This window comes from Cylas formicarius, unplaced genomic scaffold, assembly GCF_029955315.1.
Source record: "Cylas formicarius isolate icCylForm1 unplaced genomic scaffold, icCylForm1.1 PGA_scaffold_64__1_contigs__length_149979, whole genome shotgun sequence".
In the NCBI taxonomy this organism is placed as follows: domain Eukaryota; kingdom Metazoa; phylum Arthropoda; class Insecta; order Coleoptera; family Brentidae; genus Cylas; species Cylas formicarius.
The window spans coordinates 1,223-12,690 of NW_026844344.1; the positions used below are offsets into that span (position 1 = coordinate 1,223).

The window sequence follows — 11,468 nt, forward strand, 5'->3', positions numbered from 1 at the left end:
CCCTAATTTTTTTACGTCCTCCCGCTTTTCTTACAGCGGCTCTGCCAGCTCGAAGCGCTTCCAGTGCCGATCTTCTAAGCATTTTAGGGTTATCGATATGAAACAATTGTTTCTTCTTTAATGCATTGCGAACCTTTTTCACGACACCCTGTCGAAACGAAACAGAGGGACGCCGTTGTTGACCCATACCGAGCTTACGTTTAGTTTTCATAGTCGCGGTGACAAAGAATGCGGCAGCTTTTTCACCAAACTTTGCGTCTTTAGATTTTACTCGCTGCCACGCACGCGTTTCCAATTCTTTATCCGCTTTATGACGTTCGTCTAACGATTTGTTTTGCGAATAGGCAATGTCGTGTACCTTACACGCAGCGTCCAAAGGATTCACCCCGCTATCGCCTCGGTTCAAGCGTTTTTCCAATTTTGTACCGGGACCGCAAAACTGGTAACCCGGAATGTGTACTTCAAAAGGTAACTTGTTAATAAGCGTGTTAACGAGACCACTTCCGGACGCGAAGCATAACATACTAATTAAAGGAAATTGCTTGTGTCGTATATATATATACGAGGTGTCTCGAATAAACATTGTAGTCATGCGGGTGGTGCAGCAGAAACTCAAGCTCCCCATCGATAATTTAGATTTGGTTTGCGGAGATGGTTTCTTTAACAAAAGCAAACACGGTCAACTGCTACCCAATTCATTTAGGGCGGTGTTTTGCGGACCTAGCGGTTGCGGCAAAACCAACACCATGTTAGCGCTACTCTTTAACCCCAACGGGGCAAGTTTCGAAAATGTTTACGTCTACTCAAAGTCGTTGTATCAACCAAAATATCAACTGTTATCTCGCGTATTGAGCAATGTCAAAGGAGTTGGATATTATCCCTACAGTGAAAGAGACTCGATAATCGACCCCAGCGACGCGAAAGAGAATTCTCTGTTTATTTTCGACGACGTGGCGTGCGACAAGCAAGATAAAATTCGCGAGTATTTTTCGATGTGCCGACACAAGGCCATCGACGCTATTTATCTCTGTCAGACATACTCCAAGGTACCCAAGCAATTGATACGTGACAATTGCAATATTGTCGCGTTGTTTAAACAGGATGACATGAATTTACGTCACGTTTATGATGAACATGTCTCACCCGACGTTTCATACGACACGTTTAAACAAATTTGTTCCGAGTGCTGGAAAGAAAAGTACGGCTGTTTGATAATTGTCAAAGATTTCGACGTAAAAAACGGACGCTACCGCAAGGGTTTCGACAAATATATAAAAGTCGATATTTAATTGTCGATAGAAACAGTCATGAAGGCGACGTCCGCCGACATCGCCGACGCGGCGCTAAAAAAAAAAGTAAACGAGTTGTCTAGATCTATTCGAAAGAAGTATTTAACATTAAAATTGGGTAAGAGCGAAGAGGATGCGTCAATTCGGAAGCTTTTCAAACCCGTCAGCGAGCCGCTAGAACGTATAGCAAAAATAAAGCTATCACCGTCACCGGCAGAAATAAAAACTGAACGTCGAGGTGTCAAGCGGGAACACAAAAAGGAACCGAACGAAGAAACAAAAAATAAGGTTAACGTATCATTTTTGCCTATGGAAGAAATTCAGGAAACGCCGGATCCCAATAAGAGCGTTGAGATGCAAAATATCGATGAGGAGGAAGATGATGTGTTTGACACATCGAGCGTGGCCAACGCATCCCTTCAATCATACCTGGAACAATATCCAGAAATTTCCCATTCATATATTCAAAATTTATGGGTAAAATCGCCCGACACCGATATTGTTTACGGACCCGTTTACGACAAAATATCATCCAAATGGTTTCTCGGCAATAAATCGCTGGATTTTCATCAAGGATCTGGCGATATTATTGTAGACGGCGAGAGATATTCCGGTACCCGCGGCTTGTATAATTTGGTGTTTTTGAAAGATCCCATAGCATACACAAAAGACGATTTGGCACAATATAAAAAAATAATGGAGGCTACCCAGGTGCACAGGGACGCGATCGGACGTTTGAAAGGCGCATCGACTGTACCAAAATATACCAAGGTCATCCGACCCTTAATAAAATCTCAGTCGCGTTCGTACTCGTACAGCGGTCAAGGTTATAATATGCGTTATAATGACGCTCCTACTGAATATGTATACTGGGACGACGTCAATGAACTCGTAGAGCGTCTGAAATTACTAATCGCGTCGAAACACGCAGGCAACACGTCTCATGATAACGAAATAGTTTCAATCGTTGAAGAGCTAAAAGAATCAGGTTTTATACGTTAGTTTAACGATGAGTCTGGACAAGTTTGGACGTTCTAGCGCGCTGCGCTCTAAACGACCCTTCACTAATACTGTGATTAGAAGCGCCCTCGACTATATGCCAGACGGAAACGTCAATATGAACAATTTAAAAATTTGCAATGTCCAAACGCCTAGCGATGACGGTGACGTGGCTAACAAAAAATATGTGGATGAGACAAGTAATTTATTAAAAATTGCATTGAGAAAGATTATTGGACAGAAACTCGAAGCGTACACGAAAAGATTACAAATTGAAGACAAAACTAAATTCTCGCGTCTTGAAGAACAACTGAAAATGAGTAGCACTACACTCGAAAATGAAATTATGCAGTTTCGCGAAGTTTTCCACCAAAAGCTAAGCGAAATGAGCGCAAAGAAAGATTTGGAAAAGCACATGACAAAAGTCGCCGTTTTGTCACAGCAATTTCGTGATATTGTAACCAAAATGGAGCGACTTACGAACGAAAATGAGAATATAATGAAGGTATTGAAACAAAGGGTTTTAAATCCTCCATCGCAACCGAACACACATTATGAATAAAGAGAAGGTACAACTGGTTCGAGAACTGCACAAGCCGGCACGCAGAAATTATGCTCGCCGCCGGACTATAATACGAGGGATGGATGACCTGTGGCAAGCGGATCTGGCCCAATTAGATCGCTACAGCAAACAAAACAGAAATTTTAAATTCGTGCTGGTTGTGATAGACTGTTTCTCAAAATATGTATGGTGTCGCCCGTTGAAAACCAAAACCGGGGTCGAAGTCGCCAAGGCGTTTTCCAAAATTCTCAAGGACGGACGGCACCCTCAAAACTTGCAAACGGATCTCGGTAAAGAATTTTACAACGACACGTTTCTGAAACTTGTGGATAAGCATAAAATTAACCACTATAGTACGTATAGCATAAAAAAGGCCTCAATTGTCGAACGGGTGATACGTACCCTCAAAGAGAAATTGTTTCGACATTTTTCTTTACGCGGGACGTACAAATGGATCGATGTGCTCGCCTCTATCGTTGGTGAATACAATAACACAAAACATAGAACGACGGGTACGAAACCCATCGATGTGAGTAAGAGCAACGAAAAGAGAATTTTGAAAACCGCGTATAGTAGCATAAAAATATTCGGTCCTCGTAAACTTAAAGTCGGCGACATCGTTAGAATCAGCAAAGTCAAGCACGTTTTCAACAAAGGTTATACACCGAATTGGACCACGGAATTGTTTAAAATTGTTAAAGTACGGGTTACTAACCCCGTAACGTATTTGCTTCAAGATATGCAGGGTAAACCCATAATGGGCGGATTTTATGAAGAAGAATTGCAGAAGACAGTTAACCCGGACTTATATCTCGTCGAAAAGGTGTTGCGCAGACGAGGCAATATGGTTCTCGTGCGCTGGTTGGGATTGGATAAGTCGCACGATTCGTGGGTAGACAACGTAGACGTTTTGAAATAAATTTAGTCTCGATTTAGAAGTTCTGACATAAATACGTGTATATGATGGCTCAAGAGAAAATTGTGACATCCAACGAATTGTATAATTTATTGGAAAATTTCGAGTTGCAATTTCCTTCATCAGAAGTGCTCCCGTCCAGCTTCGTTCCTGTAGAGCAACAAACCAAAATATCTGCGACCAAACGAAAACAAAGTGCGTCGGTCGTATCCCGCAAGAAGAAGAAGAAAACTACCACAAGTGAAGCGTTTGCAGCTCCAACGTCATCCGCTGATTGGCTCGAAGTGTTCACGGACGGTAGAGAAAAAAGTGTCATTTGTGAGGCATTCAATTTAAAAAGAAACTTGGCGTCTCAGTTGTCGGGATTAGAGTGCAATATCAACGAAATTGAAACACAAATTGCGCTTTTTAATACAGACTTGCAAGTGGCGCGGATGCAAGCTCAAGAGTGCAAAAGAAAACTAGAACAATTTAATAATTTAGCATTTAACGAAATTGTAAAATAGTAATAATGTATATAATAAATAAATTATACAATTACAAACTTCTGTGTAATTATTATGCGGTGTTGTGGTGGTGGTAAAAAAGAAAATAGCGTCTAAATATATACATGTTTATTCTTGTTGCAATACAATGGAATACAATCAATACATAAAAGTCTTATCTACAGTTACATATGTTATAATAAAACCACAGTATTAATAGTTCAATGGACTATCAGAAAAGCGTAACTTTTTTCCATATTTCCTCTCATCGTGAAGCATTAAATTACATTCATCTTCAGTTTCTACAGTGAACAAAACTTCTTCAAAGCAGCTTTGACACCAAAATTGTTTATCGTGATATACATCATTCAAATTATTTATATCCAGCTGTAAATGATAGTGATCCAATAAAAGTCTAAAATTTTTCTTTTTAAATTTTTTAACTACTTGAAATATAAAGTGACAAGATTTACAAACTAAAATTTCCGAATATTTTATCCTGTAATAACTGACCCATAAACAGTAAGCGGATTCTCCGTCAAAATCAATGGTTGGAGTTGCCAAAATGCTATTTCTGTAAGACGATCCAAATCTCTTATTCAACAGAATGAATTCTAAATTTAATAAAGAATTGCCATCAGACTGGAGCGCTAATTGTTTAAGGTACTTCCATCTATATTTCGAATAATATTTAAATATTAGTATCGTTAGTTTCCAAGGCAAAGGTGACTCAAGCAAAAAATCAGCACTACACCTAATATTTTCGCAAATTGTTATAATACAAAGGCTTTCTAATGTAAGTTGTTTGACCATAATCTGTAACAAAAATATATTAAAAAATAATTACGGCACTTTATAATGTCCCCACGGAAGCGTTTCATATGAATTCGGCAAAAGATAACGTTTATCGTCTAAAGGACTCAAGGCAACTTTTGTTTGTTCGATGCTAAATACATTGTGAGTGTATGAACGAATGGTTCGTTGAGTGGCGTACTTTTCCCTAAAATTTGTTAAGCATTCTACGTAGTCATCAAATGAAATTTTATTTTTTACAATATTGTACTGAATACCCTTTGACTTTTTAACTACCGAACCCGTTAAAATTTTGAAAGTATACATTTTCGACCTTAACCCCGCATAATGACTAATGATGGTGCCATTAGTCTCATCCTTCATCAACCCCAAAACCTTTTTGTTGATTTGCGGTATATTATAGGGATTGTCATTAGGATAATCAGACGTGTCAAATTTTGTTAAATCGGCCTTAATAACGCTTTCATATGCGTCATAACATTTGATATTATAAATGAAACTGTCCGTATCCATGTATTGAATTTTACATTTTTCGGGACCCAAATTTGGAAGCATGTAATTATAATGAAACTCGTACATGGTCGTTTTCGACAAATCCAATATGGACATTCCAATATAAAGTGGCTTATTAAAGCAAAGTTCCGATTTTTTTAATTCTATAAGCAACAAATTGTTATCAAGTATGGTTCTACTGTGAAATCTAGGACTAGAAATTAAATTTTTCGCACCGTAGCGACCATCCCACGCTTTAACAAATTTAACAATACGATGCTTGCGAATGTTTTCCATTGTTTTACCGTAAGCGGCATTATTAAACAATTTGTATAAATTTATACCAAATTTTGTCTTTGCTTGGGTTCTTAATTTATTATTATGATCGATATAACATTTCAACCAACGAGATTGGTTAAATTTTAATATTTTGTGAATTTTCTTTAGTACGAGACCGTTTTTGAGAGCCTGTTTTAAATTGCGATAGTGTATGACGTATTTTTCTTTATTATACAAAGTAGTCATTAGTTTTGGTAACTTTGAATTGGGGGGCACTCGATGTTCGGCACAAAATGGAAAATCTCTATGTGTGTCATGTAATTTCTGCGGGTATTCCAGGTCTACCTCTAGGATATATCCTTGGGAAGATTCATCTGGAATGTTCATGACATTAAATGAATCAATCTCTTGATGAGACATCCAGTCGAATCCTCCGTAAGGAAGAGGCTCGCACATGGCCTTGCCATAGAGGTTATTGACGTCAAAGTACATGATATAGGAATCATCCCTGGATGAATCGTAGTTGGGCATATATTTATTGTTGGCCTCCGCATATCTACCAACACACACCGAAATTCCACCTCGTATAGCCCGCTCGATAAACATAATTTGGTCAATGTCGCGCAAAAGTTCTAAACGACATTTTGTGAATCTAAGCATGCAATCCCATGTATACCCGGGCATACTGAAATACCACGCCGGATCCAAAACGTGTGTTGCCATACAAGTTTTTCGAAAATTTTCGAATATATCTGCCAGAAGAATAACGTCGGTTTTTAAATACAAATCTGAATACTCGCCTAAATTTTTTATTTCAAACGACTGCCAAACACTTTGTGCGTGGGAATATTTTTCTTCACTAATATTGCTTTCACTTAATTTATTATAGAATTCTTCAATCGGGGGTAAAGTTGTTTCATTTAATTTGTCTATATGGTCGATGTAATCGTAACAAAAAATACCTTTTTGCGACAGTAAATTTAATTTTGATTCGTCGAGATCGGAAAATTCTTTTCTTAAAATATATAGTTCATTTTTATCCATACTGGAAACTAAATTATCCAGAGATGCTCCCAAAAATCTAAACGAATCTATAAATCTAAATTTTATGTTATAATCAGGTTCGAAATATGTAAAAGAGATGTATTTTTCCTTATTAACCGGAACTATGGATACATAGCTTTTTTTTGCTAAAACCGGAAGCAGGAAGTGGCTATCGTATCCAGAAAGGTTCTGGAATACTACGGGCACTACAAATATTTTTTTAAAATTTAAATTACAAGCCTGATGGGCAAAACCTCTAAATTTACCAGTAAAATGATCATGGTCACGAACAATAACATCTTCTTTTAAAAAAGGTTTTTCACAAATATGACAATGACTCGACCTTTGATCTAGACTAATTTCACTATCCATTGGTATAATATCCTTAAATTTTGAACGAACAAATTTTGATAAATTAGATATTTCCTCCACGAACCAATCAATACAATCTAGACCACGATAACTTTTGAAAAATGATATTGAATCATCATAAGAACATTTAAAGTAATATGCAGCACTGTAAGCTTCGTGCTTTTGGTATTTCGAGGTTTTATCTGAAATTTTCAAATTTACTTTTCTCAATTGACTCTCAAAATCGGCGTAAATTACAAACGGAGTCCTTTGTTTATATATATGGTTTCGAAATTCAACGTAATCATATTTGGGAAAAGACACTTTATACTCATTGAAACTGGAACATATTGTTTCGTGGTCATGTAGACGAGTTTCGTTATTGAAATAATTCAAACACCTATCGCAAATGTATTTCTTGTGATTATATTTACTGAGCTGTGAGGAAACTAATCGAGACAAATTTTTAATGTAACAATAGTGATATTTTATTTCTTCATAATCATTATCTTGCGGATCAGGATCAAAATCATTAACTTTTGGATAATATTTATTTTGTATTAACAACAAATTTGAATGTTTTTCGCGTTTTTCTTTTGTTAATCGTGCAGGTAACACGGAATAAAAACTAGTTTTTTCATTTTTATTAAGCTCTAAGATATAAACATTGATGGAAATATCATTGTCTTTTTCAAATTTGCTTATTTTATTCATTTCCATAGGTGTTTGTAAATTTTCAGTTTTCAAAACACTTTTGTAGTATGGATATGAAGAGGGTAAATACTGACGAAAACGTGCTGGAAAGAGTCCGCATACAACTGACCAATAAAAACACGCTTGATCGTCATTTCTAATGTTAATACAAGCCCTTTTATTCGCAATTTCTTTAGGCAACTCAACGAAGGATGACCCGTTACCCATTTCAAATTTATTAATGTTAATCTCTAAATAAATAATATTATTTAAAGCCCACCCGGAATCACGTTCCTGAAACTCTGACATTTGATTTAAAATTTTATCTTGCACATTTTCAACAAACCAATCATTCAATTCTGTTCCTAAATCAACTACAGCATTTCCGGTACTCAGATATTTAACATCAACTTCGCCTTGGACATCATTTTTTGCCTTAATAAATTCACCGCAAAATGTGGTATTTACTTTCAGCAATAAAAATTTCTTTAAAATTTGACTAATTTTTTGTTGAAATATTGGACGAGAATCGTTTAAAAATTGAATTAAATCTTTATGAAGTAAATTAATTATGACACCAGTCTGAACTCTTCCCTGGAAACACGACGCTACCGATTCCCATACAACCATTTCATTTGTGTTTGTCTCGCGGCTACTACTTTGTAATCCCAATCCAAAATGCTTATGTTGATAATTAAGAATAATTTTTCTAATAGCTTTCAGATGTTGAATTGTAGTTTGTAATTTTCTTTTTAACCCAATAGATAAATCCTTTTCGTTAGAAACGATTTGGTTGCAAGATTCAATATTTTTATTTAGTCTCCTAAGCCACACATCACTATCTCTAAGAGTGAACTTGTCGGAAATATGCTTTTTTAATTTTTGTAAGGTTAAAATTAAGATTTGCGCTCTATGAATGATCTGCTTTACGCGCATCGTGGTTTATTAAATATATAACAGTAAATAAGACTTACCCTGTATAATATGTTGATTAATTTTGAATTATTTTGAATTTCTTTAAAGAGTTGGGCTTTCCAATATCTTTGGATCCCTCGTAGACCAGTTTGTACTGCCCCGACGCAAAGTGTTCTAGTCTCGGACGGAAAGCTTCTGTCACGCGAGTAGGAAGAAATACTACGGAATTTTCTAATTGCAGCAACACGGAATTGCCAAATTTTGTATTAACAATTTTGGCTCTAGTAATTTTAAACGGAACGCCTATCGGCAATTCATGCAGTTTGACAATCGGCTGCTCAAAATCACCTTCTGCAAGACAGGTTTGATTCAGTTGACTTAAGTCCATCTATAAATTATTATTAATTATTTTATCTCAAAATAAAAAAAATAAAAAAAACTTACGCTTAAGATTGCTGCTATTCTATTTGCGGTTACGGGTTGAGAGTACTAAGATGATCTTTAGGACCTTTATAAAATAATAACAAATGTTAAAGAATTAAAATAAAACAATAAAAAAGGTACTTACTGCTTTTTTGTACGAACACCAAACCACTAAGTTAGCTTCCACGTTGCACGAATAATACCAAAAACAACTACTGACAAAACAGAGAAAAATGAGATGTATTTATACGGTGCGAGAATACTTTCTAAAAGTTAACAAACGAAGACACCTCCACATGCGTTGCAACAAATTTTTCCCATTACGTTAATCCCACGGAGCAAATATAAAGGGGGCAATTAATTATTATTCTCAACAAGCAAAACAACTCGACATTTAGACTCGGCGCGTTATGAAATTCCACATCCCATACGGAGATTGTAAAAAATGAAAGCAAGTTGGCCTTGATCTTTTGCGGCAACATACGTTCGTCCAACGTCCGAAGCGGTTGCGTTCCCGTGTGAAAGCGTGTTGACCTTGAGACTCCTACCTGCACGGTTGTCTGGCGACAACATCGCGTCTATTCAAATCGGCGTTGGTGCTTGTGGGTAGAAGACCTTTTCGACTTTTAATTCAACCATGGAAGGGAGTGCATGTGTATAAATACGTTGCATGTGTATTATAGACTATATTCAGTGCAATGAATACAGAAGTGCGATGTCCATTTCCCTACGACCCTACAACTGGTAAGTTTTATATTTTAATTACCTTTATACAGTGCGCGTCTTTTCTTGTGGGTTTCAGTTTGGGTTATCACTTTTTTGGTTAGTTTCTACCTGTTTTTAAAATATGATACTCATCTTTTTTACGTTGCATAATAACCGATTTAAATTGAGTGTTTTTAATAGCTTTTAAATGACAGTGAATGGAAAAGGGAATTTTGGCTTTTAAAAAATAAACAATTTTTAAATTTGTTTCAAAAATGTGCGTTTTATGGGGAAAACGCGAAATATGTTTTATTTTTTGTACTAAAAAATTGCAGTTTGCCTTTTTGACAATAATAATCGAATTAAATTGAGCGTTTTTAATATCTTTTAAATGACAGTGAATAGGGAATTTTGGCTTTTAAAAAATAAACAATTTTTTAAAAATTATTTGATGACCCCCACTTACTGAAAGTTTTGTTTCAAAAATGTGCGTTTTATGGGGAAAACGCGAAATATATACATATTTTTGTTTATTTTTTGTACTAAAAAATTACAGTTTGCCCTTTTGACAATAATACACGTACATTTAAATGACAGTGAATTGAAACGTGAATTTTGGTATGCGCGTATAACTTAAAAAACAATTTTTAAAATTATTTGATAACCCCCCTTTTTGGAAGTTTTGTTTAAAAAAAAAAATGTGTGTTTTATAGGAAACGCTACATATCATACTTTGTTTTGTTCTAGAAAAAATCGCGGTTTGTCCGTATGACAAGTCGCATATTATGTTGGCGCATCGCTTAGGGCGTCACATATTCAAATCACACAAAGAGTACCGGGGGTTAGAATTCCCGGTACGACATGAAACGACAAGGGAACATCACCAGCAGCAGGAGCAACCCGGTGGATCAAAAGAAACAAAGGAGCAGCAGGAGTACCCGGGTGGGTGGTCGACGGAGTGGGACGGCGAGGAGTGCACTTCGTATTTAGATTTCCTCCGGGAACGGGAAGAAGAACAACGCAAGGAACAGGAACAATGGGATGGTCGACTGAATCGACATAAAAAGAAGAAGAAACTCCTCGCCAGACCAATTTTATAAATAAAATAAAATAAAATGTATTAAAATTCAAGTTTATTTAATTATCCTCCCGATCCACCGCGTCACCGCGCCGCACCGTCACCGCCCTCTACCGGGGGGGCCTACGACGGTCGGAGCGCGCGACATCTAGCAGCGACGGGCGGAACCGGGGCAAAACAGGACGCTACACAAGCGCGCGACATCTAGCAGCGACGGGCGGAACCGGGGCAAAACAGGACACTACACAAGCTGGGTGGGGGGCGGAGCGCACTCTGGTAGACAGGGGGGACACTAGGACGCCACGCGCGGGGGGCCCCCGCTGCGGGGGGGTTAGGAAATTGAGGTTATGTACGGTTTCTGTTGCTTATATCGGCACTATACATCTACTCTGCGCTTTTCTGTGTACCTCTCTGCACATGACTA

General features: G+C 37.1%; 1 long non-coding RNA gene across 1 annotated transcript; it reads right to left on the reverse strand.

The window, feature by feature from the left end:
* Positions 1-5,015: 5,015 nt before the first annotated feature.
* LOC132702727 (uncharacterized) lies at positions 5,016-11,039 on the reverse strand. Its single transcript, XR_009618953.1, has 4 exons — positions 9,407-11,039; positions 9,283-9,346; positions 8,898-9,226; positions 5,016-5,067 (listed from the first exon to the last, which is right to left on the reverse strand). It is a non-coding gene; the product is annotated as an uncharacterized LOC132702727 (long non-coding RNA).
* Positions 11,040-11,468: the final 429 nt, after the last annotated feature.